The sequence below is a fragment of the Oryctolagus cuniculus genome, chromosome 7, assembly GCF_051225735.1.
Source record: "Oryctolagus cuniculus isolate XC-2025 breed Fujian yellow rabbit chromosome 7, ASM5122573v1, whole genome shotgun sequence".
Taxonomy (NCBI): Eukaryota; Metazoa; Chordata; class Mammalia; order Lagomorpha; family Leporidae; genus Oryctolagus; species Oryctolagus cuniculus.
In genome coordinates this window covers 58,505,093-58,524,878 of record NC_142873.1, presented here as the reverse complement: position 1 = coordinate 58,524,878, position 19,786 = coordinate 58,505,093, and the positions used below count along the sequence as shown (strand labels likewise).

The following is a 19,786-nucleotide window of genomic DNA, read 5'->3' as shown; positions in this document are numbered from 1 at the left end:
GGGCTGGTCACTGTCGCCTTCTACCATCCCGCTGTTCTCAGTCCCAATTTATACACGTGGCCCACCCAGCGCCTTCGTGAGCCCCACTGGAGCCTCACAGAGCCCCAGACGCTTCCTTGGAGGGCTGGGGCATAGAGTGGAGAGGGAGGGAAAGTAGGCGCTGCGGGCTCCTTTATGATAATCCCTCTTAGAGCCTTCCAAACACCTTCCTGTACCTGCTGTTCTAGGCAGCGACCCCATTTACCTATTGTTCGCTGGAGACAGGTCCATAACCACCCGAAGCTCTCCTCTACCCCCAGGCCTTCACTGCCACCCACCACTTCCTCCTCTCTTGCTTGCCCTTGTTTTAACATCAGTTGGGACTTCATACACACGTGACTCCAGGAACATTACTACTCAGCTCCACAAATCAAAGTGTCATGTGCTTGTTACATGGCCCATTTTCCTCACCCGGCTTCGATGATGGAGCAATGACAGCACCATCAATTATAAGGGTGGCATTTGGAATCAGATCTAAGGAGGTATTCTCTGTTCATCACTTAAGAATTCCATGGCCTCGATTGCTCTGTGCCTCAATTTCCTCATCTGTAAAATGGGTATATTAGCATCTCCTGGGGTCCTTCTAAGAATGGAACTTAAAAGAATAAAGAGATGTACTGTGTAAAGTAACTACACAGTGCCTGGCACATAGTTTAACATCTTGAGAAAGATGCCCAGCTTATATAATTACACTACAATCATCAAGGGACTTGATCTTTTGGAAGCAATCCATGATTTTCATGTCATTTACCAATAAATTTAAATAGAGTTAATTTGGGAGATTCCTTTGCCAAGGAGGTTTGTGTACTGGGTTGAATGTGCCTCCTTGAAATTCCTATCCACCTGGAGTCTCAGAATGTGAACTTATTTGGAAATGTGATGAGTTTAGATGAGAAAATAGGTTAGTGTGGGCTCTAAATCCAATATGACAGGTGTCCTCCTAGGAAGAAGAGAGGACCGAGGGAAACACTGGGACACGGAGGGAGGAAGGCCATGTGGACACAGAGGCCGAGATTGTGGTGATGCACTTATAGCCAAGGGGTGCCGGGAACTGCCAGAAGCTGAGGAGAGGTGTGGAGTGGAGCCCTCAGAAGTCAGCCTGTCAACATTTTGACCTTGGAGGCCCAGCTATGTGGTGTAGTGGGTTAAGCTGCCCCCCTCCATCCGGGATGCGCCAATTTGAATCCCCGATGCTGCACTTCCGATCCAACTCCCTGCTAATGCACCTGGGAAGGAGGTAGAAGATGACCCCAGAGCTTGGGCTCCTGCCACACACGTGGGAGACCCAGAAGGAGTTCCAGGCTCCTGGCTTCAGCCTGGTCAAGCCCTAGCCTACAATGGCCATTTGGGGAGTGAACCAGCAGATGGAAGCTCTCTCTCTCTTGCTTTCTCGCTCTCTCGCTCTCCTGCTATCTCGCTCTGTAAGTCCACCTTTCAAATAAATCATTTTTAAAAAGACAAAAAAAAACACCCACTGTGACCTTGCGCCTCTGGCCTCCAGAGTGAGCAGGAACACATGTCCATTGCCTGGAGCTGCTCAGCTGGTGGTCATTTGCTAGGGCAGCCTTGGAAAGCAGCACAGTGAAGGGCGGAGCAAGAGGCAGACTCTGCAGTCCTCACTCCCAGTGCAGCCTTCGTTCCCTCCGCCATCGCCTCCCCACCCACTGACACAATCTGTCATCTTCCACCTCTTTGGTAAGTTGTTGTCTGACACACAGTAGGCACTTCATGTTTCCCGACAAGTTGATAAACTGATAGACATAAAGTGTGATGTTATCACACTCAAGATACTACTATGAGCTCATTCCCCACCTCTGTGTACCCAGCTGTGCACCAGGCTCTAAATTTTACCTTCAAATTTTATATGTTGAAAAAAAAATCACAAAACAACTCCAGGACACTCTCTCACTGCTGTAGCCTGCGTGAGGCTCCCAAAGTCCTGCCTGCTTCCTAGCTCCAGGCTTGGACAAGTGGACAGGAGAGCAATCAGGACACCCTCAGGACTGTGCCATGTGCAAGGCTGAGTGACCGCACGCTTGCGGAGAGCTTCAGCACGTGCTCAGCAATGGGCAGGAGGGAAGCCAGGGAGGCAGGGGAATGGTCACCTGCTGTAAAGGAAGTAGGTCACAGGGCGCTGCTTCCTCCTGGTCAGGCTTGAAGGATGAGGGGCCTTCAAAAAATGCATGGAAAATGCATATTACAAAAAAAAAAAACTTGCATGGGTTTCAAAAACTTTTTGCACCAAAATAAACCTCTCTATGAATTCCATTTCCCACATGGTCTGTGAAGCACCTGCTTAGAATGGGTGTGGGGGGTTAATAGCTTACAAAGGGAGGGAGGAGCTGATTCACTGATTCACAAACAGTGACTCAGAAGCCAGCAGAAAATAGCCTGTTCTCCCAGGTCTGCCTCACTGTCCAGTGATGAGGCACTTCCTCATTGCACACCCATGGCCAGAGCGAAGCGCAGGAGGAGGAAATGTAACTCACGATGTGTTTTTACCCTCTCAGACCTTGTATGTCCAGTCAGTATTTAGTGAGCACTTACTAAGTGCTCTTAGCCAAAGTATCTCCTGGTTTTTCCCATTACCTCTTAGATGGCATTATTCTGCACACAAATCACACCGCCTTTGTGAAGTTCTGTATTTCCTAGGACACAACCCAAAAGCACTCGGGCTGCTGCACCTCAGCACATCATGCTGCTGGCTTTGGGTGCAAGACAGCGCTGACCCTCTGAAATCCACTATCAACACATGGAGGCATGGAGCTGTCTTCCTGGCTCTCGTATTGGCGTTGTAATGATCCATGCCCGTTGTCTGCACTGTGAGGTCCTCCTTGTGAGATCTGGTGGGCGGTACACTGAACATGGTATAGGTGTGAGGTTATCCATCTTTACTGGAAGCTCTATCTTGTTTGAAAGAGTTACGGAGACAGACAAAGAGATCTTCCCTCTGCTGGTCCACTCCCCAAATGGTAGAAACAGCCAGGGCTGGGCCAGGGTGAAGCCAGGAGCCAGGAACTCCATTTGGAACTCCCATGTGGGTGGCAGGAGCCCAAGCACCTGGGCCACCTTCCGCTGCTTTCATTACCAGGGACTAGAAGTGGAGCAGCCTTGACTCAGACTGGTGCTCGTGTGGGATGCTGGCGTCACAGGCCACTGTGCCACAGTGTCATCCCTGCAGGTGTTTTCTTTACCATTTACTAGCTCTATAACCTTACTTAACCCCTCTTGAGTCTCTGTCTTCTCCTCTTCTCCTCTGTAAGTTGGACACAATGTGGTCTTTTGTTGTTGTTGTTGTTAAAGATTTATTTATTTGAAAGGCAGAGTTAGAGAGAGAAGGACAGATATCTTTCATCTACCAGCTCACTGCCCAGATGGCTGCAATGACCAGGGCTGGGCCAGGCCATAGCCAGAAGCCAGGAGCTTCCTCTAGGTCTCCCACGTGGGTGCAGGAGCCCAAGCACTTGGGTCATCTGCTGCTGCTTTCCCAGGCACATCAGCGGGGAGCTGGATTGGAAGTGGAGCAGCTGGGACTGACTTGAACTGGAGCCCATAGGGGATGCCAGCGCTGAAGGCCGCAGATTAACCCACTGCACCACAGCACTGGCCCTGATGTTGCCTATCTTACAGGATAGGGACCGAGTTCTCATACAGCACTGAAGATTATTTTTTTATTTTATTTTTATTTTTTTGTTCTTTTGACAGGCAGAGTGGATAGTGAGAGAGAGAGAGAGAGAGAGACAGAGAGACAGAGAGAAAGGTCTTCCTTTTGCCCTTGGTTCACCCTCCAATGGCCGCCGTGGCCAGTGCAAAGCGGCCGGCACACCACGCTGATCCGATGGCAGGAGCCAGGTACTTATCCTGGTCTCCCATGGGGTGCAGGGCCCAAGCACCTGGGCCATCCTCCACTGCACTCCCTGGCCACAGCAGAGAGCTGGCCTGGAAGTGGGGCAACCGGGACAGAATCCGGCGCCCCGACTGGGACTAGAACCCGGTGTGCCGGCGCCGCAAGGCGGAGGATTAGCCTAGTGAGCCACGGCACCGGCCCAAGCACTGAAGATTAAATATCATGATATGAAAGACCCTGCACAGTGATGTCGTGATAAAAACTCCCACCTGGTCAGGTGGTTACAGACTGACTACTTCCTCCTCCCAAGCTGTAAACTGCGCCCTGCCTGCAGGATGGCGGGTGCGTCCCCACGACTGTGTTGCAAATAATAATTCAAACAAGCAATACTGAATTAAAGGTAATACATTACACATTAGAAACATTTGTCTTATAAGTACTTTTACTGTGCTAAAAATAGTGTGGTTCCGATCAATTTCCACCTGTGCGCCTAGGAAAAAGGAAACTTCGACCTCAGAGAGTGGTGCATCTTCTCTGTCTGCAGGCTCTAAGTCCTTCTTAGAGCTTGTTGCCACTAAGATCTACATTCCTTGCATCCTCCACACTGTCCTTTGTTTCCGCTTCACTGAAAACGCCATTACCCTGCGGTACAAGGGACCAGGAACACGAAGAAGTCTCCTCACCTGGCAAGAGACTTGCCATACAAACTTGGGATTGCTCCATTCCTGCCCCGAAGGCGGACAGGCTACGTCTATGCCCTCCTGGGTGCTATCCCGTGTCTCTGCCCCGGGGGCTCCAGACCTAGTATCCTCTTCTGCACTTCTCTGAAACAGAGGAGTGGTCGGTCCCGGGTCTTTCCTGTTGGCGCCCTTGCTTCCAGCACCACACCCAGGCGCGTCCAGGAAAAAGGGAGGGAGGGAGAGCAGGAAGTCACTTTACCAGGTTTTCAACAGCTAATTTTAAAGCAGACAACAAAGCTCACTTTATTTATTAGCATTTTACATAAGATTCCCATCAATCGGGCCATCAGACGCCCGCCAATCCCAAAACTCCTGTACAGTCAGGGTAAAGAACCTAGCGCTCGTGCCCTGGCCCTGCCCAGGAACTGCACAAAAGGTAAGAAAGTTGCAGCACCCGGGCCCGGGGCAGCACGAGCCCACCCTGGAGCCCCGGCAGGAGGAGGGCGCTTCCTTCCGGAAGTGACGCCACCTCAATCCCAGCCTGGCTCTCTCCAAACAAAAGGGATCCTGGGGCCCTGGGAGGAGCCTGAATGACATTGGAGAAGCTCCTCCTCCAGCCCGCGTGGATTGGTGCCGGCGCTGGAGAGACGAGGCGGTGACTGGCCCAGGCGAATGCCAGTGGCCCCGCCGGCGGCTGGGGAGGCGGGACCTCGGGGGCTGTGGATGGGGAACGGGTGGCGGCGGCGGAGGCGGCGGGGAGCGGATCCCGGAGCGCCGCGGGAAGGTAGGGGCGGCGGGTGCCTGGGCTCGGCGGTGGCGGGAGGCCGGGTTCTCAGAGAAAAGCAGGCGTAGGAGCGCGGGTAGCCTCTGCCACCGGCCGCTCTCATCCCCGGGGCCATCCCCTGAGGGGGCGGGGCCGCCTCCTCCAGCTCCCGGTATTCCCCGAGGAGGCGTCTCCTCATCCTCCGAGGGTCCTCGCCGCTACTACTGCATCCCCTTCCAGTTCCCGGCTCCTCGGCAGGGGCTTCCCTCGGGACGCCGCTCACCTAGAAGCCCCTCCCGTCCCGCGCCCCAGCCTTGGCGCGGGAATCGCAGGTTCCCGTCCTGTAGGCTGCCGCCCCCACCCTCGCCGTGTACGCTCCGGGGGCCAGCCCGCTTTCCCTCCACCTGTCCCTGCTCGCCGGGGTGGCACCGGAGCCGGTTTCCTCCGTAATAGCATATCAGTTTTCCAAAAAGGAAGGATGAGGCGAAGGGGGAAAAAAAAAATCAAAGACGCGTAGTAGACGGCGAGCTGCACGGGCGAAGCGGCCTTCGCCACTTGCGTTCTGCCCATCCCCCATCCTCTGCAGCCCCTCTGCAGCCCCGGTGACCCTCTGCTCTCCGTGGGGGAGTCCAGAGCTCCCTTGCCTCGGGACTCTTGTAGACTCTGGAAGAAAGAGAAATGGCACCGCCAACCCACCACGCTTTGTACCTTCCCCCTATTGCTTCGGGACAGCCCAGCTTCTGAGGGTCGTTTCAGATTTGAGCTGCGTTTTATTTTTGCTTTCCACCCTGTTTTCTCCCCGAGAGCTTGATGGGAAGCCGTCCTCCTTGTGTTTCACGATGAGGTGGGCGTGTGGGCTATCTGCAGACTTGGCCTCGCGTGGGTAGGAATACAGGGCATATTGTTTGACAATCAATGAACAAGAGCGTGTTTTCAAATGAAACGGGGTGGATAAATAAATGAGGAACGAGGGTCTCGCCGGCCTGGGTGGGCTGAGCCCGTTGCTCAGGGAGAAGCCAGTTAACCTTGAAGCTGTACTGCAGGTTGAGACAAAAGGCAGGAAGTGTGGGGAGAAAATTCAGGTTCAGTCGTCTAGGTTTATGATTAATCTGGGCCCTCGGCCTTTGATTACTCCCCAGCCCCTCTTTTAGAGTGGCTTTTCCCCTACTGGGACACAAAAAACCTATAGGATGTTATTGATTGGTTTTATAATGCCATTATCATCCACCAAAATTTAGAATATCAGCAATAAAATTTGTATCTCAGAGATAAGGGTAAATAAAGGCAAGGTGGACGTTAGCTATTAACATATGTAAATACCAACACATGTCTCTGTGGTGTGCTTGTAAAGGATTTGTAGCAGATGCAACAGAGTGATGCCTTTTGCCTGATGTTCATGGCCTGGAGCCCTCAGTAACCATCTGTGCTTAGCACTTCTATATATTAAAACCTGCTGTATTTTTAGCCTTTTTTTTTTTTTCTCTGCTTTGCTTTCCATCCCAAGTCCATCTCACTGCTGTTATATTTAGCCAAAGCAATGAGATGCAAGGAGTTGGAATCACAGAGGGTGACTGTAGGCTGTTGTCTCTCACTCCCCTGCATAGCCATCCTGAGATGACTTCCTGGAGGTAATGAGTGTTGTGTGGTTGGGTTCCGAGTCTGCAGAGCGGTTCTCAGTGCTGGCTGAGCTGCTCAGTGGTTGTTTCCGGACCTGCAGGAGGAAAGCATCAAGAAGACTGTGTGTGCAGGGTCTTCCCAGCAGCACGGAGTGCACTGCTGCCCTAGTAGGGAAAGACATGGGCCTCGCTGCAAAAGCGGCAGAAAAAAACAGAGAACAGGAAATCCCAAGAAGGTGTATCTTATTACATGGGCAGAGGTCAGAAAATAAGCTAAGAGGCTGAGGACACCAGTTGGTGGCAATTGCCAGGGCCTTAATAAATGAGAGGAAAAAGCAAATAACATTCTTGGATGATTTGGCACACTAAGCAGGACCTGTTTGATACAGCTTTGTGTCTTGGAAAGCTCCTCTAACTTTTTCAACATCCGTCTGGTGTGTTAAATGAAGAAAACATTTCGGAAGCAGAAAATTTGTATGTGCATCTTATTAAATTACAGATTCTGTGAGGGCAGATAGAGCTTTCTTTTTATCTTTTTATCCTTTACAGTGTGTGGTATATATACTGTGACTTAATGAGTGTTTAAGGAACTTAGTTTGAAGCTATTGTCTTAAGCTGGAAAGATAGTGTACTGATAAAATATGGCATGCCTTATTAGTATAAACATATGTTTTTGGTCTTGATTTGACTTGATTTTCCTTATCTGAGGGCTTCTAAAACTCCAGTATCATAAGGAAACATATGCTGGCCAGGTAATATAATTTTGCCATCATGAAATATGAACCAGACTTATGAACCCAAGTGAAACCTGTGCATTTCAGAATTTTATTTTTCTAAGACTGACCTAATGGGGATGAAGTAAGTTGAGGAGGGCCTACTAACTGATTGTTTACTGATTTCCATTGAAGGATAGTTTCTCTGAGTGTTTGGTTTTGATAAGTTACTGATTTATTTCAGAATTTTTCAAAATGGATTTTTTGTTGATTTTGTGCTTTTAAGCTGGCACTAGCTATATAAACAGAACAGCCTCCCCAGTGTAATCATATGGACTGATTATGGTGGGCGTAATACACAGTCTGCAATGGACTTGTGTTTGCGGTGCTGCCCGTTAAATCGCAGACCTTGACTTTGAGTGCTGGCTTTTCTGAGTGGAGCCGACCGGTGCGTTTCTCAGGCGTTGCCATTGAGCTGGCGTTGAGATGTGCCAGGTGAGAAGTATAGACTCATCTGCAGGGGCACTTTGTCTAGTCAACTGATTGACCCCTCTCCTGGCTTGTCAGCCTGTTTCTAAATACCCTGAATGTTTGCTGCTAATAATGAAAATCAAGTCTTCCAAGTTTTAGTTTATGTATTTCAAGCGAGAAAATGGCTGTAGAGTGTGGCTGTTGGCAACACAGACTTCAAAGGCAAACCTGGGTTCAAATCCCAGCTCTACCACTGTGTAGTGGCGGGACCCAGGACGTGGACAGAGTTTTCCATCTCTGCCATACTTCAGTTTCCTTAGCTGTGGGATAGAAATAACTGGGACCTGCATATGAGAAGCACTTAATAATTGATAGGTATTATTACCGTTATTATTATTAGCATGTGGCATGTAGATTAAAGCACTTAACAGGAAATATTTTTACCTCATTTAGCATTTTTTGCAAAGGTGAAGAATTGACGTGATTTTACTTATTGGTTGGTTTTGTTGAAAATTTTAGAGGGAAGCAGAGTTTGCATATTAAGATCTCAAAAGTCTGAGCTAAGGACTTTTAGGAGAGTGTGTGTCTGTCTGGGAGTGTGTGTGTGTGTGTGTGTGTTTAGTAATTTTCTCATGCGAATTCTCTTTCTTGAACTTTGTAGCCTGAGGACAAAGAAGGCCAGGGATTCAGCCAGCTGGTGGATTCGTTCTGAATTATCAGTTGCTCAGAGCTGCGCTGTCTTGAGTACCACCATCCTAACTGGCAAATGGCTTTGTGCGTACTACGGTTGCATCTTCCATGAGACTTCAGGGATTTTCGGTGACAGTTTTGATTAAAAGCGACTTGTGCCTTACTTTTGAAGACTACCCTCCCTCACACCCCAAAACTAAGAAGTCATTATAGGAACAACCAAAATGGAGGTGAGAAGAAAGCATTGGTTAGGGGCCGTAAGAGTGAAAGTGGAGGAAGGGGAGAGTGAAGGTTTGTGCATTGAAGAGAACAGGGCCGCAAGTAGGTACTGAACTCAAGAATGCAATACTATGGTCCTGCTTGCCAAGTATCTCTGAACTATATTTCATGGACAAAGCCAAAGCTTTCAATCAAAATGTGTCCTTTGCCCTTGAATCCTTTCTGGCTTCTATAATCCTTAATTGATATTGAGTTTAAAGAATATAACCCTAATTGTTAGCATAATAGGAACCAAGGGGCCAGTGCTACACAACTGGTTAAGGCATTGCTTGTGTCTCTGCCATCCCTTATCAGAGTTCCCGTTCCAGTCCCCGCCATTCCGCTTCCAATGCAGCCTCCTGACAATGTACCTTGAGTGAAAGGTGGCCCAAGTGCTTGCCATGCATTTGGGAAACCCAGATGGAGTTCCTGGCTCCTGGCTTCCTCCTAACCAAAACCTGGCTGTTGTGGCCATTTGGGGAGTGAACCAGTTGATGGACAAGCTCCCTCTCTTTCTTTCTCAGTCACTCTGCCTTTCAAATAAATATATCTTCTAAAAAGAAAAAGAAAGTAGGAGAGAAGAGGATGATGGGTTTGCAGACAAAAAAAAAAAATTTCCTGACTTGAGTGCTTTAGGGGCACTTGCATATACCTTTATGCAGGGTGCTGGGAAAGGCTGGGCTGAGGTGTGCTCTGGCTCTGTCCTCATAGAAAGGTGAGAGCTGAGGCTGGCACTGGGGCGCAGAGGCAGATTAAGCTGCTGCCTGCAGTGCTAGCATCACATATGGATGTCCGTTTGCATCCCAGCAGCTCCACTTCCAACCCAACTCCCTGCTAATGTGCCCGAGGGAAGCTACAGAAGATGACCCAAGTCCTTGGGCCCCTGCACCCTTGTGGGAGACCTGGCTAAAGCTCCTGGCTTTGGCCTGGCCCAGCCCCAGCTATTGCAGCCATTTGGGGAGAGAACCAGCAGATGGAAGATCTCCTTTTCTGTATTGCCCTGCCTCTCTGTATAACTCTGCCTTTCAAACAAACCAAAACAAATCTTAAATAAATAAATAAATAGATAAATAAATAAAAGAAGGGTGAGAGCTACGGAAGGAAGACAGAAGGGAGAAACCAGGATGAATGATTTCAAAAGGGAGAAGAATTCTAGGTTATGATGGAGAGAAGGGTGAAGGACACCTGAGAGATTAGTTATTGGAAAAAGAGAGGAAACTGTGGCGTTTGGGTGGGTGCGAAGATGACTTGACTTCTGCTGGCTGGTTCTTTTTTTTTTTTTTTTTTTGGCAGGCAGAGTGGATAGTGAGAGAGAGAGACAGACAGAGAGAAAGGTCTTCCTTTTGCTGTTGGTTCACCCTCCAATGGCCGCCACGGCCGGCGCACTGCAGCTGGCGCACCGCTCTGATCCGAAGGCAGGAGCCAGGTGCTTCTCCTGGTCTCCCATGGGGTGCAGGGCCCAAGCACCTGGGCCATCCTCCACTGCACTCCCTGGTCACAGCAGAGAGCTGGCCTGGAAGAGGGGCAGCCGGGACAGAATCCGGCGCCCCGACCGGGACTAGAACCCGGTGTGCCAGCGCCGCTAGGTGGAGGATTAGCCTAGTGAGCCACGATGCCGGCCGGCTGGTTCTTTCTGTTACAGTAGGTGCTAGAGGAGTAACAGAACCAATCTAGTTTTAACTGGTTTAATATTTGAGAGCACAAAACAGATCTGGTGTGGTCTTGCACAGCAGCCTCTTCCTGATGCCTCCTGTCCTTGAACTGAAGACCAAGAAAGGGCCTCTCCCCGAGGCTTCTCCCCTCGGAGGCCTTGGCACTCACCACACCAGCTGACTCCTCACGTGGGCCCTGTCGGGGTCCGACTAGTTCTCATTCAGCATGTCTCCCATATTCGTCATCATTTCCCCGTAACGCCAGTTCCTTTTCTGACATCCCTGTTTCTGTTAGTGGCATCATCATTCTTGTCACCCAGCCTCAAAACCTCAGCTAATCTGGGACTATTTCCCCTCTTTGCCTCCCTAAATGGAATCAGTCACCAGCTTACTGTAAGTTCTCTTTAACATCCATTGTGTCAGTCTGTTCCATCCTTTTTTTTTTTTTTTTTTGACAGGCAGAGTTAGTGAGAGAGAGAAACAGAGAGAAAGGTCTTCCTTCCATTGGTTCACTCCCCAAATGGCCGCTATGGCTGGCGCACTGTGCTGATCCAAAGCCAGGAGCCAGGTGCTTCCTCCTGGTCTCCCATGCGGGTGCAGGGCCCAAGTACTTGGGCCATCCTCCATTGTACTCCCGGGCCACAGCAGAGAACTGGACTGGAAAAGGAGCAACCTGACAGAATCCAGCGCCCCAGCTGGGACAAGAACCCAGAGTGCCGGCGTCACAGGCAGAGGATTAGCCTAGTGAGCCATGGTGCTGGCCAGTCTGTTCCATCCTTAATGCCATCATCCTAGCTCATACATTTTTGTCTCATATCTCTACTGTCTCATATCCCTACTGTTAACTTTTCCTCACAGCTATTCTGTATGCTTTGAAATTCTCTTTTGTCAAGTCCACTCTGTACCTTACAGCTTAGCCTTCCTAAAACTATGCTTTCCTCATTCACCTGGTTAATGATGGCTTCTCATTTCCTAAAAGATAAAGTCAAATATTGTTGATGAGATTTCAAGGTATTAGACATTTCTTTATAGTAATTCTTTGAACCAGATTACTAGGTGCTACTTTTCATCAAGTTGAATAGAAAGAGGAGTTGTCCATCAGAGTTCAGATCCTTGTGAGACAGAAGACAGATACATGTAAACAGATGAGTTGATATAATAGAGTACCTGCTTCTGAGTTATAAATGTAGATACTTATCCATCATGCATTTAATTTAATGTAAAACAGAGCTGTGATACTTTTAGAAAATCCATTTCACAATCATTACAAGTTAAATTGTGAGTTTATTAAAAGCTGTAAAAATTCAGCTGAAGCAAAGGCACACTTCTCGCCACCTGTGTGCTGAGGGCACAAGAAGCTGGGCTAGGCAGAAGAATGTCCTTCTCTTTTCCCAAGTGGTTCCCTTTGGCCTGGAAGTGGGTTGAACGTGTGTCCCTAAGCTGACTTTCCCAGGTACTAGCCGGCATGACATCTGCTTTTTGTAGCAGATCAACTGCCAACTCAGAAGGACTAAACTTGCCTTTGATCTGTAAATTAGACACTTGACCAGTAGACAGTGATGATGACCCATTGGAAAAGCCAAACTTCATTGTCCTGGCAGATGAACCAAATGAGTGTTCTAGGATGAGAAGCGAGAGACCTGGCCAGTCACGTATTTAAGCCATGAAGCCACCTGCTAAGAGTACATGTTATTATCCTGATTTTATAAATAAAGAACTAAAGATCAAAGATTAAGTGAATCAAGGAATTATGAAATGGCAGTGCCACAATATTATAAAATCCCTGCACTTCCCACCATAACTCTCAACCCCCACCTCCCTAGGAGAATGATTGTCCCTGAAGAACCTGGGAGCACAAACAGTTGCTAGGTTTGTTGTTGTGATACTCAGTTGCTACTAAATGTTAAACGTTTTTTAAAAAAATCTGTGATCTGCAAAACACCATCACTAGTTATGTTTTTGTCAGAGGTTTTGGTGAAGTTCTTTGCAGTTCTGGGGAGAGTCAGGTTATAGGCATAGCTCAGATGCAGGAACCTTAACGGCTTCATGGTTAATCCTCCGTACCATACTCCATGAGGAGTTTCCCCGTTTGGAATCCTAGTGGAGTCAGTGACTTCAGCCTGCATTAGCATTTGAAGGGATTTTGCATTCTAGGCTGCCTCTAGAATTGTGGCCCATGAATCACTTACTGTAAATAAAATCAGTCTACCTGTTACTGTTCCCTTCTGTGATGAATTTATTTTAAAAGAGCAGAAATTGAAGGGACAGATAGATGCTATAGACAGAAACTTAGTTGATTGAAATAATCATTGAAATTATCATTTCATTTAAACCAGGTAAAGCCAACTAACAAATGTCATTGAAATGGTTCAAACTTCTACTAATAGTCTGATGTTAAAAGAGTTATCTTTTTAAGTAAAATGTTTGCATTAATATAAAACTATTTGTTTTCATTATTCATTAATACCGGTTGTAGTAGTTCAGCTAATGTCGTTCTTCTGGTTTGGCCTTGCCTCACAGAATACTTGAAAGGGTGTGAGCAGATATCCAGGCAGACAGACCTGTTTTTAATAGCCTTGTGCTAATGTCCTCATTTGGGGGGAAGAGATGTGTAAATATTTGTTTACGATCATCAGACTACTTCCTCTTGTTCTTCAATAAATGTGTAAATTTTGGCGGCATTATGTAAGAGCATACATATAGAGACAGAGAGAGAAAGAAAGAGATACCTCACACCAGAGATGCATGAAAACAAACAAACATCTGATCTCTGTCACGGTATCCCAGAAAGTGGATTACACTGGATCTTGAAAAGCCGTGAGTATTCATGCAACAACTCTGGCCTCAGTACTCGTCTGTGAAGGGAGAGGGCTGGATTAGATTGTTTCTGAGGTCCCTTCCTTGCGTGTGAATCCTGTTGTAGCAGGGATTTCTCCACCCCCTGAATAAAAGATCAGATGTGAGCGGTAGTTACCGAGGAGCAGTGGTTGACAAGAGGGCGTCTGGACTCAGATTGCCTGTGCTCGGATCTCATGTCTGCTATGCACCAGCTATGTGACACTTTGAGCCGTCATTTAGCCTCTGCCTCAGCTTTGCCGTCTGTAATGGAGTGCTGATGGATTTCTGGGTGATGGTTAGGCTACCTGCCACCTGAAGGTGTTATGAGGCTTGATTGAGTTAATACATGTCAATGGCAGAGCACTGTCTAGCACATATTATCAACGTTTAGCGCAATGTTTTTCTTTTCTCATTATTGCTATTATTGCTTAAATTCTTTAAAAACTATACTATCGAACTCTGAGGTAATGGTAATTAACTTTGTACAATTGAAGTTACTAACTTCTGTAGACAGCATAAATCCAGAAAACCTGATATCCTAGAATCTGCTTTGAATGTTGTATGTTTGAATGGAGTATTGGAAGTGTTGACCTTAAAGAGTATTAGCATTGTTACAGAGCTGGTCTCTTGAGAGCTACTTTAAAGTCTGTATTTTGGTTTTAAAGATGTATTTATTTATTGGAAAGGCAGAGTTACAGAGACAGAGGCAGAGAGAGACAGACAGACAGACAGAAGTCTTCAGACCACTGGTTCACTCCCCAAATGTCTGCAGTGGCCAGAGCTGGCTGATCTGAAGCCAGGAGCTTCTTCCAGGTCTCCCAGTGGGTGCAGGGGCCCAAGGACTTGGGCCATCTTCTACTGCTTTCCCAGGCCATAGCAGAGAGCTGTATCGGAAGAGGAGCAGCCCAGGCTCAAACCAGCACCCATATAGGACAGCACAGTGCTGACCCTGAAAGTCTTGTATTGACAGTGTCGGGTAAGCACACAGCTTGGTCCGGTAGCACCATGGTCATTTCTTTGCCTGTGCATTCCTCATATGATATTTCAGGATAACTCATAGCAGCCTCCTTCAAAGGGTCTTGAAATTTACGGTCTCTAAAAGTGTTCCAAAACCATGCTGTTTTATATGATGCTGTCTATAGTCTGTATAGTGTGGCTAGAAAAAAGCTACTGATAAAGCCAGATATTCTGAGAAGTAGTATGTAAGGGCACTCATCAACACTAAAAGATGTTTATTTGGATGCAAAACATTTTTTGAAACCCGTGCATAGTCATAATACCTATTTTCTAGGAAATTTTTCCAGACCCCTCATATCACGGTGCTCTGATGGCGAGAGAAAGCCTATTCGGTGTAATGGGCTTTAAAAGTGGAAAGTGATTAGCATGTTGTGTTAGTTTGCTGGGGTGCCGCAACAGAAGACCACAGACAGGTGGCTGAAATCAAACATTTTTTACAATTTGACGCTGGAAGTCCAAGACCCATGCATTGGCATGGTTGGTTTCTTCTAAGGCCTCTCACCTTGGCTTGGACAGGGCTTGTCTTCTCCCTGTCTTACCTCTCTCCCATCTGTCCATATCCACATTCTCCCCTTCTTATAAATATACTGGTCACACTGGATTGAGGCCCATTCTAAAGACCTCATTTAAACTTAATTACCCTTTTACAGACCTTGTCTCCAAATACAGTCACATTCTGAAGTGGTATGGGTTAGGACTTCAACATATGGATTTTGGTGGGACAGAGGCATAGGACAGCCTGTTAACACGTTATGGGGATCCAGATAGTTCGGCAGTGTCTTTTACATTTAACTGAGAGTAGCTTGATGTGAGGTATTGGTGATAAGACTTACACTGCCTAATATAAAAAGCAAATTGAATGAAATAAGATTTTTTTAACCTTGATTTTAAGTACTTTTGTAAATAATAATAGAAAAAACAGCCTTCTTTAACAAATGCATGAAAGATCTGCTTTCTTGATTAGGAAATTATTTTCTGAGAGCATGTAGACATGTTTTTCTTCCCTAGTCCAACCTTAAAATGCCAAGAGAGAAGTGAGAGTGTTCATTTGGAATGTTGTCACTCTCTTACCCAAATGCCTAAATGACCCTCTGAAAACCAGATATGCCAGGTGGTGGGGAACCTTACATCTTTTGAGATAGTCAAGATAATGTGTCAACACTCCCCACTCCACCCCACAGATAAGAGGTTGTTTTGGATACATTTTTTAAAATAGCAGTGCATTTTTGTCCATATTTAGATTTAGTATTTATAAATGTGACAAGTTTCTTTTATTATTATTTCATATATACTGAGTTTCAAAAAAAAGTATGTTATCCAGTGGAAAGCTGTGAAAAACACCATTTTTATAAAACCTTTTTTTTTTTTAAAGATCTATTTATTTATTTGAAAGGCAGATTTACAGAGAGGCAGAGGCAGAGAGGGCGAAAAGTCTTCCATCCGTAGGTTCACTCCCCAAATGGCTACAATGGCCAGAGCTGGGCCAATCCATAGCCAGGAGCCAGGAGCTTCTTCTGGATCTTCCACATGGGTGCAGGGGCCCAAGGACTTCAGCAATCTTCTACTGCTTCCCCAGGCCATAGCAGAGAGCTGGATTGAAAGTTGAGCAGCCAGGACTCAAACTGGCACCCATTTGGGATGCCGGCACTGTAGGCAGCAGCTTTACCTGCTATTCCACAGTGCCAGCCCTTAAAAACTTTTAAAAAATTATTTGTTTTCATTCTATTTGAGAAACAGGCAGAGAGAGAGCGAGAGAGAGAGCGAGAGCTAGAGCTAGAGAGAGAGCGAGCGAGCGAGCGAGCTGTCAGCCACTAGGTCACTCCTGACTGCCAGCAATGGCCATAGAAGGGTCAGCATAAAACTGGGGACCACAACTCAGTCCAATCCAAGTCTCCCACAGGGTGTCAGAAACCCAATTACTTGAGCCATCAACACTGCTTCCAGGACTCATGTTGGCAGGCAGCTAGAGTCAGGAGCTGGAAGCAGGCGTCAAACCTAGGGACTCTGATAAAGGATAGGGTGTCTTAACCACAGGCCAAACACTCACCCCAGCTCTTTTGAGTTTTAAGAATTAACTAACCTTCCATATTTTGCTTTCCTTATATTTTCATGAAAAGAGTATATAATTGGAACAATGTGCTTTACATCTTTGCTCATATTTGGTCATTAAAACTAAAAATTTACTAACTGGCCTGCAATCTGAGTCAGTTGGAGTCAGAGTATAAATTACTTAAGTTTGGTATCTGAATATATGATAAGTAATTAGGAACCAGTCCTGTGAGGTAGTGGGCAAAGCTGCTGTTCCACTTCCGCTGCGCTTCTGATCCAGCTCCCTGCTAATGGCCTGGGAAAAGCAGCAGAAGTCGGCCCAAGTGCCTGGGCCCCTGCAGCCACATGGGAGACCCCAAAGAAGCTCCTGGCTTTGGCCTGGCACGGCTCCGGCTATTGCGGCTATTTGGGGAGTGAACCAGTGGAGGGAAGGCTTCACTCTCTCTGCCTCTGTGTCTGCTTCTGCTTCTCTGTAACTGCCTTTCAAATATATAAATAAAAAGAACTAATTTTTATCCAGTTTTGCAGCCATAACCTCTCCTAGATAAAATAACTGACTTTTAAAAAATATATTAGCTGAGTTGATTTTTTTATATGCGTATTTTTTAAAAAGTATTTCTATGTCAAGAACTATCTAAGGCTCATCTAAAAATACTGTTTTCCCTTTTGGCCCCATATCACTTGGGAAAAAAAAAAAAGAGCCTTCAGTCCCACATAAACGTATACTCACACCCAGATACTAGACACAAATATCTGGTCCACCCTGTCCTACCCTGCCCTGCCCTACTGCTTGCATAGCTATAGAAGCTGTTTGTGGTATTTCTTTTTCTGTGCCAATCTCTGTATGGTGAAAGGGCAACAGTGAGTGCTATCCTGTAGAAGCCATTCAGAGTTGTGGAGCAGACGCTGGGACAGCCACAGCAGAATGAGTGCAGCTTGGGTATTATCTCGAGAGGAGCAGAGGTTAGAATAAAGTTAGCAGGGCTGAGCCACACCACCACCCATGCAGCACCGGCAGTTACGGGGTGGGGCGGGGATGATGCCCTTCTTGACACCCATAATTCTTTTGACTGTGGCACATCAAAGTTCATGTAGAAGAGACACAGTGACGCTGACTTGGTGGGAAACAGCCTGTGAATAGACCAAATGGTATGCTGGGCAAGCTCAGTTGAAATCAGTTGGGAACATAAAAATAAGCTTCATACTTTTAAATGGGCTTATTTTCTGGGTGTGGAAATATGTATGGCTTTAGCTCTTTTAATTGTATATATATTTTTAATTGAGAAATCTATAAAGCATAATATAGCTACAGCTGGCTATACCATGGGTATGATAATGTAGCCAGACAACTTGTCCACAGGTGGTTTTTATTTTCAAATATATAGACTGCGGCATTCCTTGGGCAGAAATATCTGTGTCTAAGCCCTAAGGAGAGTTGGGTCTTGGGGAAACTCTAATGGAAGACATAAGCTCAGCATCTGGTTGAAATGATCTTGTCTTTCAAAGTCACTTAATGGTTGTTGACAACACAAGTAACAGTTCATTTAGAAAATGAGGGAATGAGCCTGTAGACCAGTGTGGCATGCCAGAAAGCTCACAATCATATTTCTGATAATAAATATGGGATTAAAACTGCCTTTTTCTGAGAATCCTGAGCCACATAATTTTCCCCATTATTGAGCAGAAATTGCTGGGATAACTTACTCAGTGGTTTGCTTCCGTGTTGTTAATTCTATATTGCTGACAGCAAAAAAAAACCCACACTTCTAAATTGAGAGATTCATAATTAATTAAAGACTGACTCTTGGTTGAATGAAACAATCAAGAATTTATTGCTGCATTATTTCTTCCTTTGACACTGTCCTTATTTGACTTGTTAGGTTTCAACAAATTGTTACGTTTTCAGACTTGGTGCCTTGAAGTTCCAGACAAAAATTACATTTTATCAAATAAATGGCAAAGCCTATCATTTTTTTTTTAAATCCTGGACTTCATACAGTGTTAGGAATATATAAACAAAAATTGCATACAATTCAGCTTTTAATATTTGAAAGCAATAGGAAAAAATAGAAGCTGAACCTGTGTAACCAGTCGTATAGACAGTTGAGGTAGTGATTGGTTGATTTGTTTGTTTATAGGAAGTGAAGAGATGAGAATTTTCCTTATATGAATTTGGCAGTTTGAAAATTTCAGATGTGATTATGATATTTTTCTGAGTTAGTTATGCAAAAGTCATTGTGATCCAAGCAAATAGGCTTTTATTAATTCAAAGAGAGAGAAAAATCAGTTTCTTCTAGTGACATTGAGAAGTTAGTCCTTGAAATGACAGTAGACATTTTAAAGTTAAAATAAAAAATTGCAAGCACCCCCCTTTCTTAATTGTAGTTGTAAAGGTAAGTCCAATCCCTGGTATTTTTCCTGTATTATGCAGCTTCAACTAGAAGAACTGGCTCTTTCCTTCCGTCTTATCAGTGTCAGCCTACAGCTGTCAGGCCTCATCTGCAATAATGACAGCTGAAATTCATAGGATTGACCAAATTTATCAATGCATTTCTTATTTTGCAGCACTGGACACTTTTCCACCACGCTGATGGCATTTTAAATATAGTTGTCGATTTTCCCAAATTTTAACTGAAGAAAGCCCTAAGAATTTATACTTGAGGACAAAAGTGTAATTCTGCCAATTAACAGGTCAGTATCACCTCCACCCCCACCATTCTAAAACAGTTTTATTATCCTTCATTTATATTTCAGACAAAAATTCATTATTCCATATATTGACATTAGGTTCAAATAACAAAGAATTGCTAAATTTTAATACTTATAAAGAAAGGTTATTAGAATATGCAAAAACAGATTATTGAGTTGCACAGCTGTGGCCCTTCTTTTTCCTCCTTTGTATTATATATTTTTTTTTAACTTTTATTTAATGAATATAAATTTCCAAAGTACAGCTTATGGATTACAATGGCTTTCCCCCCATAACGTCCCTCCCACCCGCAACCCTCCCCTCTCCCACTCCCTCTCCCCTTCCATTCACGTCAAGATTCATTTTCGATTCTCTTTATCTACAGAAGATCAGTTTAGCATACATTAAGTAAAGATTTCAACAGTTTGCTCCCACACAGAAACATAAAGTGAAAAATAATAGAT

General features: G+C 45.8%; 1 protein-coding gene across 3 annotated transcripts in view; it reads left to right on the top strand.

Moving 5' to 3' along the window:
• The first annotated feature begins 5,214 nt into the window (after positions 1-5,214).
• Positions 5,215-19,786, top strand: part of CTTNBP2NL (CTTNBP2 N-terminal like) — a 64,421-nt gene continuing 49,849 nt past the window's right edge. The window contains exons 1-2 of one of the 3 annotated variants that reach the window (XM_008264666.5): positions 5,215-5,350; positions 19,199-19,324. The gene's annotated coding sequence lies outside the window, so the exon portion shown is untranslated. Of the gene's footprint in view, positions 5,351-13,523; positions 13,547-19,198; positions 19,325-19,786 lie in introns of those variants that run through there. The other 2 variants (XM_089300145.1, XM_002715769.6) reach the window with 2 other exon arrangements.